Consider the following 16,658-nt stretch of genomic DNA (forward strand, 5'->3'; position numbering starts at 1 on the left):
TCTTTGGCGAGCAGCCTGAAACTTGATCCAGTTTCGAGAAAATGAACAATTCGTTTCTTCTCTTTGCTTCCCTGTTCCTTCTTTCCTCCTTTTTCCCTTTTTACATCGCTTTGTTTTACATCGCAATTTACATTTATTTGTAAAGTTTGAATCTCCTCGATATTGAAGATGTTGAAGCTGCAAGTATGTATTTCATTTTAATCCATTCGAGACCGAGATTTAATTGTAAGACGATACCTAGGTGTCGGTACGATCTGAATGTTTAGTTGGAATGATTCTGTGTTTTACTCTCTCCAGGGTATCCTTTTCATACTTTGATTTTAAATCGATGACAATCTTATATAGTATGCCTCATATTTTTTTTTTTTTTTCGATATCGGTGACTGCCATATTCTCTTGAGTTTCCAAATCGTAAAGAATCTTTCCCCAGGGATTGGTCAACTGTGTATGTCCCCATGCGACGTAACTTGCTTAAGGAACACGAGCCGGTGATATGCAGGCAACGTATAATTGATTATCATTCGCTCTGAAACGCTGAAGTAATGACCAGTGCAGTGGTCCAGTGGTCATATTGAATGCCGCTGGATATATCAGCATTTGGCAACCTAACCCAGAGAAGCAGGAAATATGAAGCCACCGAATACCAATTAACTTCGTAGTTGCACGGTTCACATTCCATCATTTCTGAATATGCGAGGACAGTCCTCTTATTGTGCTTTTAATTCTTTTATTTGTTTCATTTTCAGCAAATATACTGGTTTTTTAAATTAAGCTTCTTTTTATACAGAGTTACAGATTATATTAATTTTATATAGAATATATTTAAGAAAGATATTTAATTTTTTGCTAGTTAAGTATTGATCGATTAAGTTACTGTACCTTTGTTCCGATAAATGCGTGCCATTTCCTCGAATCTAATATCATAGTAAATGCCAATACCTATTTTGCAGCCCTTCACATCGAACGTCGTTAGGGAGTTACCAGGACTGAGTGAATCACTCTCTCGAAAAGTAATCTTATTAAGAATGTCGATGTCGAATAGATGTACCTAATAACATAAAAATGTAGTCGCTAATTCTATTGCTGCAACTTTTGTAATTTAATATCAAAGTTACCAACTCCTAAACTTTAATTATTTTTTATTTAATAACTGACAGCGTTTTTATCACTTTCTTTTATTAAAAATCTTATCATTTAATAATGTTTAAAAAGGAGAAAAAATAAGTATAATAATATTTTAAGTATGTGAAAAATTTATATTACACATTACAACAAAAATGGGCGTTTCCCGTATCATAACGTATTTTATAAACCGTAAATTATAGAATTGGTTATAGTATACGTATGTACATATGTATATTCCTAAATTATTCCTAGATAGAGTCACTTTCTTCACCCCAATATTTTCAAAATCAAAGCCATAAAGGAATATATTACTTACCTTTCGGTGTCTTGCTATCAAAGTTCCATCGGGACCCCAAATAGTACAGGTATTGTACAATTTAGCGCCCTCTATTTCAGGCATCGTACCACCAACTACATAGATGTTGTTTTCTTTAGCTGCGTTCGATGAAGCAACGCTCGTTTCACCATCAGGAATACTCTCGGCGTATTTTGGAAAGTACTCTGCATTGCAATATTTCAATTAATGAAAAATAACTGTCTTTTGTTCCAACCATAAATTAAATCGAAATGTTTGCCAGTTTTTTATTTTTTAAATTATTAAAATAACTAAGTTTTATATTTCGACTTAATTAAATATGCAATTACTTAGCTAATAGTATATATAATAAATTGTTTCTACAGGTTCAAAATGAAAAATGAATATTTAGAAATATTTAAATACGACAATGCTATTTGTGTTAGCATCAGTGGCTTGTTACTCAACGACTTTGCTAGTACTTTTTGAAACATAAAGTTAGTTTTCAATTAACACTTATACTAGAGGCGGAATTATAAATGCAAAATAATTGATAATACTAATTTATAAGTACCTAATTATTAGTATCTTAAAAAATATATTTATACAAAAATCACGATAATCATGAAAATGGGGAAATCCTATATTCTCGAATCAATTCACAATTTATTTTGTATATTAATTAGATTCCGCGCTCATCAGTACGTACTCACTGGCGACATCGAGAAAATGTATCGGCAATTCCTCGTACGACCAGAGGATCGGAAATATCAAAGGATATTATGGCGCAGCGCGAGTGGAGAAACAGAAACATATGAGCTTAACGCCGTAATACTCTTATCATAGAAATAGAAGCAGTCCTCAATTCCCGCCCGCTAACTCCTATCTCCACCGATTCAAATGATCTCCTAGCCCTCACTCCCGGACATTTCCTCATTGGCGATTCATTAACGTGCTTACGTGATCGAGATTTCAGAGACATTCCATCGAACCGACTCTCCAAATGGCAGCATATCCAACAGCTTAAACAACATTTTTGGAACCGCTGGCATAAGGAGTATTTGAAAGAGCTAACCGACCGCAATAAACGGAGCAAGGGTGGACACAGCATCCAAAAGGGCACAATCGTCATCCTCAGAGAGGACAACTTTCCCTCCATGCATTGGCCTCTAGGCCGAGTTCATCCAGGCGCCGATGGTGTTGTCACGTAAAATAATAAAATAAAAAAGGAATTTGAGGTAAAAAATAAAAAAAAGAAAACTTTATTTTTTTTCTAACATCAATACACTTTACAATCTACTTCCGAACTCTAGGTGTGACTTTCTAAGACTGACTCTTATGATTTTACTTTCGATCGGATCCGATTACTTTCTTTTGTCAGCCCTCAACATCCCCACCGTCCATGCGTTTGCTAGGCGTCCGCGATCGTTGCCACGTGCTCTTTCTTCTAGAACCTTCGGTGGAAGGACCGTTGGGATGTTGATGGTTCATTAGGCACTTCAGCGATATACATTGTCGCCGAGTGCTTTATCTCTATCGTCAGTCCGTCGGATTTGAAGTATGCCGGTCGTGACAGTGTCCGGATAGCTACAGTTCAGACGGCAAAGAGCATCTTGGATCGGGGCGTCAAAAGGCTTGTCCCACTGCCAATTCAACCCGATCTCGAGAAACCCGAACAACTAGCCACCGAAACGAAATAAGATGGGAACTTCAACCACACCTCGCTAGTTTGATCGGTACCCTCTCAACGGGGGGAGAATGTTACGCCATGCGGCTTACCATAGGTCATATTCTTAACTATCGATCGCGGCACTATAATGTCGCAGACGGACCGTCGCGTCTGCCCGGCAAACAAACATTGTAGTGGCAAGCGCATGGTTCATTAAGCAGGGCGACTTCCAGAAACGTCGACTCGTGGTCGTTATTTTACCTCGCGTAAAAGAATGTGGCGTGATCCGAACGTAGTGGGGGCCGCCTTCCAGAAAAAACGAAAAAAATCGAAAGGCGTTCAGAACTTTTCGAGAAGTCGAACCGTCAACACATGTGGTATGTCGCGCATTACTTATCAACCAAAACGCAGTTACATTTTTTTTGTTCCATTTATATCTTTCTAGTTAATAAGTTGTTGAAATAAACATTAATTTATTTGTGTTAATTCTGTGGAATTTCATTGAACTACCCTTATTATCATAATCAAAATAAGGGGATCGATCAGGTCGTGGCGTCGATTATTTAATCGTAACGGGAACTTACAACTCTCGTTGACGTGCTATCTCGCGATCGCGTCTCTCCGCGAACGGTCGAAACAAAATGATTCACTAAAAACTGTCCTGAATTCCTAAGAATTTATTTACCGCAAAACTGACAAAGTGTTTATTTAAAAAACGAGGTTGAAGGTAGTCCTTTTCTTTCATTTCATTCATTTTCATTTTCTTTCTTAAGTATGGCTAACACAATATCTAATCAATTAAAATCTTATATTTTCACGTGAAAAGTTTCTTTAGATAATTATTATCAACATGATGACTAACTCTTACGGATTAATACGTGTCTGTAGGGCAATCCGGTGGACTTGATCGGCTTTTTACTTCGAAAGTTGAGTAATCGGTGTCGCTTTCTTACGCATCTTTGAACTGTATAAATGGTTTAAAATTGTTTGATCCAGAATGTACCACACCGGACAATCAAGAAGGCAGGTGCCTTGACTACAGAAAATGTAAACCTCTGCAAGAAATATGGCAGATACAGTACCGTACAGCCACCGATTTTTATAGACGATCAGTGTGCAGATACCAGGGTAATGTTACGATCGTTTGCTGTCCGAACGATCCAAACAAAGAGAAGAGAGAAATTTTAATAAAAACTGTGTATAAGTATAAGGCTTTGCGACCACCATACTGTGGTTTTAGCAACGTCTCTCATACCAGGGTGGTCGATGGTAAACCAGCTGAACTTGGTACGTTTCATGTCTTTCTTTCCGATTAATAATAAGCCATTTACTGCAAAGAATGAACTTTAAAGGCATTAAACAGCACATCAATGTACATTTCAATTAGACTAAATAATAATGCTATGATTTTATCGGTAGTAACTTTACTTATTAACTTGAATTATTTCTTTCTTTTACTTCATGTTAGGAAGAGTATCTTTTTGCTTGAAATAAAAAATTGATATAGGAGTAATAATATGGATAGAGATCAAAAACTGTTAGGGCTGAAATTACACGTTTGAGCTTTATAGTTCAGTATAGTTCAAATAGAAATTATATAGAATTATTTAATAATTTGTATTCCACTGGAATAAAAATTTAATTTCCGTCTTTATCAAATCTCTATTTCAGAGTATTTGTACGTATGTACTTATCGTCTGCTGTATGATCGAATATCGAATAGGTAATAATCGTTGTTACTCGTTATGTGAAAAAAAATTATGTATATTCACAACTATGACTATTGCATTTTAGGCGCTTGGCCATGGATCGCTGCATTAGGTTTTCGTAATCCCCGAAACCCAGACAAACCACTATGGAAGTGCGGAGGTTCCCTGATATCAGCTAGGCATGTTTTGACCGCAGCACATTGTGCACATATGGATGGAATAGAAAACATACACAATCATAATATTGCCATTCTTAGATTGGTGGAGGAGGTGCCATTTTCGAGTAAGTCCTCAAATATATATATATATGCTATTGAGTATTACTGAAGTATCATATCCTGAAATTTCTTACTGTACACATATATTGTGTCATAAAGCGTGTACAATTCTTTCTCATACTTTTGGTCATTCGTTTCCTGCATTTTCATTTATTTTTTTATTTCTCAGGGTACGTATATCCCATTTGTACGAAAGAGCCCCTACGAAAGAGCACCTTCGTCGGCTATAACCCTCTTGTTGCTGGATGCGGAGCATTAAGATATAGTAAGTGATATCAATTTTATAATAAAATTAAACAGTTCCAGTCTTAAATATCTTTCTTATTTTCTTCGTAGGACGACCACGACGTAATGCATTAATGGAAGTACAAATGCCAGTGATTAAGAACGCCGAATGCAAAATAGCTTATTCCTAATTTCCTAATGCACCTGATATCACTGATGGTATAATATGCGCCGAACATGCTCAGGGTGGAGAGGATTCTTGTACGGTAATTAAGTTACAGAGTTACTACAAACTATACGGTATCTGAAGACACGTCGATTTGAATTAACATCAAATCGACGTCTTAAACATTAAAAATAATAGATAAACACAATTTAATAGTTTTGCCCACTTCTCGCACCTCGTTATGGTATTTAATCTAATTTCCTTCTAATCTTAGTTTTGCTCAAAATACATATACCATGTACGTTATAAATTGGAGTATTTCAATACACAAATCAATAGAAGATTATTACTGTATATAAGTATAATTTCAATACAATTCGATCGATATATTTCAGTATCTTTGATTAAAAATTTAACGATCCTTTCAGGCTGACTGCGGCGGACCACTGCTGATACAACATGAATTAACCTCGTATTTAATAGGTATTGTGTCTTATGCTTATAAATGCGGCACAGCTGGGTATCCCAGCGTTTACACTAGGGTCACATCGTACCTTGACTTCATTCTCCAAGCGATGCAATAATATGATATTACTGTTCCATAAATATCATTGTGTAAAAAACGTAAAGTTGGATTTTCTTATTGTGGAGATAAGAAACAGCTCAAAATTACATTGTTTTGTACGTTACAAATTATAGGCTTAAAATGTACGAAATGTAACTTTGAAACGACACTAATTTTTTACGCACGATAAACCTCCACGACTTAGGTATGTAAAGATGATAAACGTATATTAATTCTATTAATTTGGTAATAATAAACCAACTTTCTGAGAAGTTCTGTAAATTTCGTTTCTGTTGTATCAAGAGAATAATGGAATATTCCACTTAGATCGTATACTTCTTGTACGTACGTACAAAATTTTCCGGCTAATCTAAAACACTTCATAAGATAGAGAGCTTCTGGAAATTCGGACACAGAGAGTGCATAAAATACAAGATAAGTCTCGTGTCTTTCAAAATTATTTTTTATTCGCTAAAACGTCCTGTGTACTCATGCAATCACATGCAACCTCGAAACTTCACTTATTTTTTATCACTTTCCAATTCAATACACTGTTTGTGCATTTTTGACTATATGTAAGAGAAATTTCCATTCAGCTAAAGGTGTACTTACAGATTATAGATTCCTATACGACTCTCAGTAAAAATTTATCCGCACTCCAGATAGTTAAAACTTCTGTCGACCGTATTGATCCATCTGCACTCTTCGTATGACGTCAATATCTGTTCAGTGCTGCTGCGCAGGTTTCTTTGTGTTACGTCAATTCGTTTGCGACCGTTGCGCGAGTAATGGCGCTTTGCAATGGTGATTTGCAGGAAAACAGTGCAGGATGCTGTGATTCGTTTCTTGTGGTCGGAGGTTATGTTTGATGCCTATATTTATCAAAGATTTAATGCACATTATGGAGAAAGTGTTTTGTCACGAAGTGTGTTTGAATGGGCACAAAAGTTCAAAGAAGATCGCACAAGTGTTATGAAAAAACAGCTGGACGCCCGTCCACATCCACGATGACAACATTGAACGTGCTCATGAACTTATGCTCTATGGAATAGACGAGTGACACTGGATAATGTGGCAAATCATTTGCAAATCAGCCACGGCTCTGCTTATGCAATAGTGCACGACAGATTTGGGTTTTAAAAAGTTTGTGCGAGATGGATGCCGAAAAAGCTGATGAAAAGGTGAAGACGACGATGCCTCGGAATCCCGAGGATAAGTCTAGGGCGGAAAAGAATTTTGCGTTTCCTAACTGCGATATTATGTCATCTATGTCGGGTAGTGGATATGCGTCTTGGTCCGTAAGTTCGTTAATTTTTCTGAAGTCAGTTACAATTCTCCATTTCTGTTTTCCCGAGGCGTCCTGTTTCTTTGGTACAACCCATACTGGGGAATTATATGGAGAGTCGGAAGGTTCTATAATGTTTTTCCTGAGCATTTCGTCCATCTGTCGCCTAATTTCTGTTTTGTGGCATTCAGGGGGTCGGTAGGATTTAGTGTTTATGATTTTGTTCTCTTTTAGGGTAATTGTATGCTTAGCAAGTGAAGTGCACGGTAAGAGTTCTGTTTCGAGATTGAAGACGTCCAAATAGTAAAGTAATATCTTTTCAATTGGTTCTCTGAGAGCCTTTTCTATATGTGAAAGTCTAACTAGATCTCTGAATGTGGAAATTTGATTGTAGGTGTTGGAATTTTCGATGCAATTAGTGATTTTTAAGTTGGACTCACCACCATTGATAAAGCATACTGGAGTCGGTTTTCCTTCTAGGTACACTGTCTTTGATATGGCTTGCCCAGGTGATATGGTCGTTGCCGGTTGTAACAAAATAGTATTATTATTTAGTTTTAATCTGTTGTTGGAAAGATTGAATTTAAACTGTCGTAATACGGGGAAACCTAATATTCCATCTTCTATTAGCGGAAAATCATCATCTATTATATGAAAGTCTATCTTTTTGTCAAACAGATCTATAATGACGCGTTCGGAAGTTTCGAATTCAGAGTGTCCCATTGTGAATTTCTTCACAGGTACCGGTTCTGCTCTTGCTGTCCATTTTCGCTTGAGCAGGTTGATTCCTGCCCCTGAGTCGACAAGAAATGTTCGTTTCGGTTGTCCGGCTGGTCCAAGGAGCACTGTGGGTAGTTCTCCTGTAGTTGCATTGATCCTGATTCTTTCGTTTCCATCTGGACGAAGTTGATTAGGGGTGCTCGTTGTTGTAGGCCTGGTGTTCGAAGATTTGGACATTGGTTTGATCTGTGTCCAAAGCGTTTGCACTTGAAACATTGTACCTGGGCTCGTTCTTCTAACGGTGCTTGTCGAAAGGCCGTTTTAGGTTGTTGGGCGAAACCATTTTGAATCGCTCTGGGCGGTGTGGACGTGAAATTTGCTACTGGTCGTGGTCGATTATCGGGGCGAATGGTCCGTTCCTTGCGGGTTCTGTGCTCATGAAAGTATCTTTCGATTTCGATGGCGCGTTTCTCGGCTTCAATAAAATTCTGCGGCGGAGTGGTCAGTAGTATTTGTCCTATTTCTAATTTTAATCCGCGAACAAAGTCCGTTATCGAGTCGTTCAAGATTCTGTCGCTCACGGCGCGTCTGTTCATTTCCTCTGGGTATTCATTAGTAATGCTGTGCTGTAATTCATTGTAGGCTCGTCTAAACCGAGTAATATAGCTCTGTACGCCTTCACTAACCCCTTGTCTAGTGTCTCGTAATTGATCCTGGTTTTCACGGACCGAGGTTCGAGTCGCTAGGTTCTGTCGTAATGCTTGGTATAAGTGTGCGTATTCTGAAATGTGCACACTACGTATTGCCATAGCTGCTTTTCCCGAAATTCTCTCAGTCTTAATCATTCTAAGCAGTAAGTACTGTTCGCTGCACATTACCCTCATCTCTTCGACTTCTCTAACGAATTCTTCCACTCCTATATCATCTTCGCCGTTGAGTGATGATATACATCTTATTACATCTGTAGCTTTAAGCTCTGGTTGCGTAGAACGTTGGAGGAACGCTCTGCCCTTGGGTGATTGGGGTGGCTGAGTCATTGGAGGGGGTTCTCGGAAGACCGATTGATCCGTAGTGGTGGGGTTTATTTCATCTATAGTTATCAGGGAGCTGGCTTCTGATCCGTTTCTCATTTGCATGTTTGCTAACTTATCGCTTATTCGTGCGATCTCTGCTTCGAGTCGGTTAAATCGTTGCGTGGAACTCTCGCTCTCTTTCTGCCACGCGTCTATTATAGCTCTAACTGTTGGGTCTATCCCACTACTAGCTAAAGCGGCGTCGACCATTTCGGTATTACTTTCTTGTGGCGTTGCCATTGTTATACTACTTGTACTGTCTGTGCTATTTGACAAAAGAGTTCAGCGTTCGCTCACCTTGATCGTTTAGCCCGTAGGAAAGGTGCCGTTGCGGTGTTCCTTTGTCGAAACGTCAGAGGTGTCTGCTCTGTTGCAGTGGTCCGTTGATCCTCAATCTTCGAAGTTGACCGTAGCCCGAAATGCGTAATTTCGTTTTCTCGAAGCTGATGGATTCTGGCAGGATCGCCAAAATGTCACGTAATTTTTGGGTTGGTCGGTGAAAATAAAATATAGTTGAGTCGTAACACAACTATTTACTTGGTTTTAATCAACCTTTATTATGAATTCAGCAATCGCAATGTAACACGCACTGAATTAACATAAATCACAATTCACTCCAACCACGTTATGTAAGACTTAGTTACAACAATACATTAAGTACGCGACTTATAAGAGTAGAGACCGACATAGATATGTTGACTATTCTAAGGATACAGAATGAGTGAAGTTTTACTGACGATACTGTGTCTGAGGAAAGCTAGGGGTGGGTGTGTCTAAGGACACGGGACTATCGGATTTGTTGATGACAATTTTGGTTAAGGAAGTGAGGGCAGTAGACACCATCTCCGATTGGATAATAGGACGGCTGGTGGACCAGGAAGGGTTTTAGCCGCCCTCGCGAGAAAGTTGCCAACGGAACATACCAGATGTGGAGAAAACCAACTTTCTAAGCTAACACGTGGTAGACAATAAACGTAAAGGGAAATTTAAGACAGGAAATACTCGCTTGGTCCGAAGGACCTTAACTATAAAAATGCCAAGGCCCCCTGGTGGGCACTTAAGACCATTGAGGGTGCGCGCCAAGGATATGCAGACATCTGGGTGCCATCCTGTCCGTGGTGTGTGGCCTGGTCTCTGATATGAATTGACGTTACACATTCGTGGTCCGCAGCTCAGCCCAAAACATTTTTTAATGAGAAAATACGAAGGTCCCTCGGCAAATGGACAAAGTGTATACAGAAATTGAGTGATTATGTCAAAAAATGATGTATGTCTTTTTTGACAATTGCTTAAAATAAATTCTACACCGACAGAGCGGGTAACTTTTTACTCACCCTCGTAAGACACTTAAATTTCCAATCTATTATGATGAATAAAAGAGCTTATACTATTAAATCTAATTATATTTTGTTGCATGAGAGTACACGTGTATGTGATGTACATTACCTTTATATCCCCTTGAACGCTTCAATATTGCGCATATATACTATATTTTGTACAGCTTCTATAAAATTTCGTATGTTTGTTTAGGCTGTTAATCTAGAGGCTGGAGTACAAAGAAGTGGCACAATGATGTGGGCTGACGACATTTATAATTATCAAGGAATCACCCCTACATTCGCTCAGGTATATATCGTTGACTATAATGTATTTAACATATATGATTGTTAGAATATTAATAATTAATTGTTAATTCTATCAGAATTTTAATGAAACTGTCCCTTGGGAAGGAAGAACTGATACCTTGATATCACGGTTTGTACATCCTATATATACGACAAATTTTAGAACATTATATAACGAAGAACCCGATCGTCGTGGCCATGTGATGTGAATAAAAGGACTTGAATTTGATGATATTTTTATAATGTTAGATAACATAACTAAGTATCTTCACAGTAAGATAGGGTGACATGGTTTACATGATCTTAATGTTGTTCACTTGAGTGATGATATTATAAGGAAAAGTGTAATATCACAGGTAGGATGATTCATAATTTAGAACTACTAACTCATGTATGCATTAAAAATTAAAGAAATATATTAAATTTTATAGGATATTTATGTTTAGTAACCAGTAATTCAGAGATTGGTATTCATGGTTACTATAACGAGGCTGTAGAAACGCACCCTTTCTTCTTTGCAAATGGTCCTGTATTTATGTCTAAGCCGAAACTGGAACCTCTGAATAATTTAGATTTATTCTTGTTATTTCCTAAAATACTTATCTACAGTATACCATAAGGAATGATACCGTATCACACCTAATCAAGTGCCTTAAGAAACATCAACAGGATATCACAGTAATCCCTTATCGACTGATATGTAAGTAAAAGTTATGTGTCATTGTTATACACAGTTATGTGTTAGTGTTATACACAGTTATTTATCATTTTCTATTAATTCAGTTGTAGCCACTACAATATCTATGACACTGGTAGTAATTATAAGAACAATAATGATGTTCTATAAGAGGAAATGATGATTAGGAACAAAAACTTACAGGTAAGTCAAAGTATATGTTATTTGCCGTTTGAAAAGAAAGTAACTAACTTAGAATTTTTTGATAAATAATAATTGTGCAAAATATATTGGATTTCAAATTTGTCAAAAATTGAAATTTAAGAAGCATTGTAATAATATAACATTAATATTTTGATTTTTCAGGAGATATCATGCGGTGGATGGATAATATGTAAAAAATATTAAGCAGTACATGAATTTTCATATTGCGTAGAGATAACAAAATGAATTTTAAAAAATGTCGACATGGTAATAAGAAATAGCATCATGACAAAGAATATATAAACACAGTTTCATTTTTTATAAATAAAAATTTGTTGTTCCAGATTTTGAAATATAGTGAAACGTTTAATTAGTATCTTAATATCTTTAAATAATTATTATTTTAGAATCAATTGTAATTGTATCATACGTACTTTTGAATTCGTGCAAGAACATATGTTATTTTGAAGTAGTTATTATTAGGAAATTGTTAGACGCGAACAGTATGCGAAAAGTTAGTATGTAGTGTAATAATTATCAATCAAAACACAAGAATTAAATTCTTTAGGAAAAAATTTCCGGAATTTCTTATTTACACGATTATAAAGAAATCCATAATAAAAAGGAGCTGCTTTCTAATACTTCTCTTCCTTGTAATGCCTATGTTAATAATAACGAGGTTCGACTTTTTGTTTTTAGAGGGATACTGGAAAATTTGAAAGTACAGTACCATTGGGAAGAAAATCACGATATTGAAAACGATATTTGCAAGTAAATTTCCAAAAATTCTGTTTTCAAATTTTCGCTTTCTATTTCACATTAAAAGAAAGGGAGGGCTGCCTTCTTTTTCTGCAAGACAAAACAAACATTCTGAATCTCGTATCAATGAATGATGTCAATAAGCTATTTTTCTTTTCAGATTGAACAATATTCCAGATTTATTCATAATTTCATACTACGCGAAGAATAGACTTTCATAGGTATATAAAGGAAATATTAAGTATAGGAAAACTCTTTTTCGTTGTAGGTGACATATGCTTCACGGTTGAACGTATTTTTGAACACATATAAATGAAAAAGTACTCTTATGGAGAAAAAGAATTGATACCTTCGATTGACATTAGATAATGTATATAAACTTATGAACAATCACTATCAGTTTGTATTTTAGGTGAACACGCAGATTTGTTGGAGTTCTTATAAAATGTACTTCCTGTACGAACGTTTTATTCTTCCAAATTTTACGATACTATGTCTCATATAATAACTATATGGATTAAACGTAATATAAATGTGCCGAAAATAGACTCGAACGACATTAATTGTCTTTCTATTTATACGAATATCGGAAATACAAGTAAAGCTGGAGCAATAGTATGCAAGAATGGACTATTTATTATTTTAAACCAAATCATAGCATATTCAGAATGCACAGTATTATCATGAAATGTAAATGAATCAGTTATAAACGAACGATTTTACTGTAAAATCATTGCCTCCTTTTTTTCATCTGAAATATAGCAGCAATAAGTACATTCTTTTAATATATAATAAAACGAGATATCTTTATAAACTTACATATGTCATCACTGGTAACTGTTATCTCGTATGACACCAAATATACCGTTAGTATGGAATGATATTTTTATGAAGATATACTTTAATGATAGATTTTATGAATGAAACGTTATATAAGAAAAATTATCTCTTGTTATTCTATGAAGTGTAGTAGCTAATGAAGATTAATTTTACGAAGCATTAGAGCAAAAGAGAATTAAAAAATTAAAAAGATCTAAATAAGATTGTTCGTGTGGCTTAATTATCTCAATTCTGGTACACCACTTGTTACATTCTAACTAATTAGCGCTAAACAATAACTTGCAAATATTAAAGATATTAACATCTTAATATTAACACCTAAAGGCTTTCAGGAAATTTTATAATATTTGATTATTGTATATCTAGTCATTGATTGATAAAATTTCTTGTATAAGCATAGATCGAGGTTGACGTCATACGCAGATTGCATTACAGGTATCGTTTAATTTATTTTATGGCTAGAATCGTTTGAATATTATACGAATAATTATTTCCATTCGAACGATTAATAAATCACGTACCTATAAAAGATATATTATGAAAAGGACGTGACGAAACAAAAAAATATTGGAAATTCCGTTGTCATTAGATCAATTATTTTTGCAATGATTTTTATTTCCATGTAATTACATATGAAATGGGTAATTCATTAACATCTCCTCGAATCGAATATAATTCGTTACACTTCACAACGATTCAAATAATGGACGGGAAATATATAATAAGTTTCCTGTCCTTGCGTTAAAATAGTACTGTACAAATCAGATGATACAGGAAATACCCAAAAAAACCCAATTACATCCACATTGCATGACAGCACACTTGCAATGGATTTTTGTGATTTCAATGTCACAGACAATGACACAACTAATCAGAACACGTTCGAGGCTATAGATATTGAAATTACCGCGTGTTTAATACGTTTAAAGCATAAATCTAAATTTCACGCGATTATTTCTTTGTACATTGTGAAACTCTTAAATTATCTTAATCGAATAAATAATCCTAATGTAATAAAACATCTTGAAATAGACCTAGATATCTGAAACAGAAACTCGAAGGATAAGAAATCCTAAAAGGTACTAATCCTAAAATAACAAACTCCTAAATAATAAACAAGGGATAAAACCTGTTATAAATAATAAACCTTACCTGGAATAATCAAATCCTAACTAATCGAAAATAAAATAAGGCAAGCAATTCTTAATCTTTCAAGTAATTTTTCCGAAAACACAGAAAGATAGAGAAATTAAAAAGACGCAGCACAAATTGCAGCACAATGAAAGTTTCAGAGCGATGAATACGATCGTATTAAACTAAATAATTTTCAAAAGTGATATTACACTGAAACGTATATCGATGATATTTGTCATTTCTACGATCTGTTTCGCTTGATCGTGCTTCTTTTCTGATGTAAATTCAATTTATAATACGAACTAAGTTTCCTTTATTATTATTAGTCCTGCGTCTTTTTAATTCGTCACTTCTTTTTTTTCAGAACAATGACGGGCTCCAAGATGCTGTTCGGATGTTTGGCGTTAATTGCTTTTCTGCATCCATTAGTTCACGTTTGTACTTCGAGTTGTCTTTTTCCATGCACTTCAAATTCCAATACGATCTGGTCACGTGGCCTTCGTACAATTTCGAAATTTTACCTGTTTGGTAATCGTCAATGAAAAAAGAAGTTATGCGTGACCTCAACACATTGAAACAATTTTTATGATTTTTTATTTGCCGGTTGGTCAGCAAGTTAATGGAAAAAATTCACTTAACTATTCGCGTTAATTTCTTCGGTTTAACTTTTGGGAAATGCTTCGTTAGCTTCGGGAATATTCCAACGATTCGTTTTACGTACAAAATAAGCATGATAAATATTACATCACGGTAATGTAATATCGGAATATATTAAAGATGTAATTTTGTCCGATTAATTATAATTTATTAATAATGGATTGAAAATACAGATATTAGTTAGACAGAGAAACGATGTTTGATTAACAGGAAAACTAAATGCAACGCTCGTATTTACAACAAATAACTTGACAACTATTTGGTAACTCTCTCTCTCTCTCTCACTAGCAACTCTAACACTCGACAACACTCGTAACTCAATTCTAACGACTCTATGCTTCGACGTCTCGATCAACTCTGATTCTCGCAACACGCACACTTTTCGATTCGCCTTGAATAGCGAAACCGTCCTTCTTCTAACGCGTTTTTAAAACGCGATGGCGCTATCACTTTCTAAAAGCGTCGTCTTTACATTTCCGATGGCCACAGGCACATCCGACTGCCAGATATACAATGTATCATAAGAGTATCATTACCATACTTTTCATGAAAAGAGCAATTTTTCTTGATAACTATACTCTGTAACATAGATTGAAGTCGCTGATTTGATCCCTCTGATATCGTTGTCTTATGAGAGTCTCGCCTGGTCTTGATTGGTTCTGTTGACTCTTATCGTTGTGAAAAATCGATTCGTTGTGTACCTTTTTTGTATAGAGAATTATTTTGTGGTAGAATATAATGTTGTAATATTTGTGGTCTTTACTTTACTAATTTTGTCACTGAGCCGCTCTTTGGTTCGTTGAGCGATTCATATTCCGCATATATTCAGTACTTGCTTCGCTTGGTACTTTTATAATTTTCGCAGGTACAATAAAAAATTTAATTCTTAACAGATTAAAGATTTAACCTCTTGCTTTATAGTGTACAATAATTTTTTTTTTTTTTGTATAGGTTATGTGATCCATAGTTTGAGTAAGTAGTACATATATATATATTTACGTGACAAGCTTTCATTTCAATCTATATTTAAGATTAATATTTTATCAGTTTCTGTTCGTAACAACATCGAAGTAGTCAATAAGTTTGAAAAGTATAATTAAGGAAGTTATGAAGCAAGAGGTTAAGAACAAATTCTGAAAGAGGTTATGTACAACTCAGTAGAACTGCTTTACATTACTTTGCGAATTACTTTTCAAGCATAAAAATAGTTTAACAGTCACTTATAGTTACTTCCTTACCATTACATTCATTAAATTCGTTTGATTTCGTAAACAAAATAACCACGCTGACCAGTCTCTTATTTAAAATACAATTATTTTGTCATATATCCAACAGTTTACTTTCTCTTCGTAAATATTATTAATAATTTTATCAATTTCGTATCCTTCCATCCTTCGTATAAGTGACAATGAATCAGAAGAGTTTCATAGCAATATTGAACAACATACAGTCAACTACAACGCCATTAGATACATTCACCATACAGTCAACTACGACACCATTAGATAACAGCAATACAATAGATTATAATTTTCTACGTGTCATTGATTCATCATCATCATTTTCCATTTTTTTAGCATATGTAAAAACCATCCAATTTAAAATGTTTAAATAACAATAGCCTATACAATATAATTTTATGTAAAAAATTGA

The 16,658-nt window shown here is 35.2% G+C and overlaps 1 long non-coding RNA gene across 1 annotated transcript; it reads left to right on the forward strand.

The window, feature by feature from the left end:
* The first annotated feature begins 5,043 nt into the window (after positions 1 to 5,043).
* Positions 5,044 to 5,446, forward strand: LOC117241413. Its single transcript, XR_004494981.1, has 3 exons — positions 5,044 to 5,081; positions 5,246 to 5,341; positions 5,413 to 5,446. It is a non-coding gene; the product is annotated as an uncharacterized LOC117241413 (long non-coding RNA).
* Positions 5,447 to 16,658: the final 11,212 nt, after the last annotated feature.

Source organism: Bombus vosnesenskii, unplaced genomic scaffold (assembly GCF_011952255.1).
Source record: "Bombus vosnesenskii isolate JDL3184/JDL3185 unplaced genomic scaffold, Bvos_JDL3184-5_v1.1 scf7180000015818, whole genome shotgun sequence".
In the NCBI taxonomy this organism is placed as follows: domain Eukaryota; kingdom Metazoa; phylum Arthropoda; class Insecta; order Hymenoptera; family Apidae; genus Bombus; species Bombus vosnesenskii.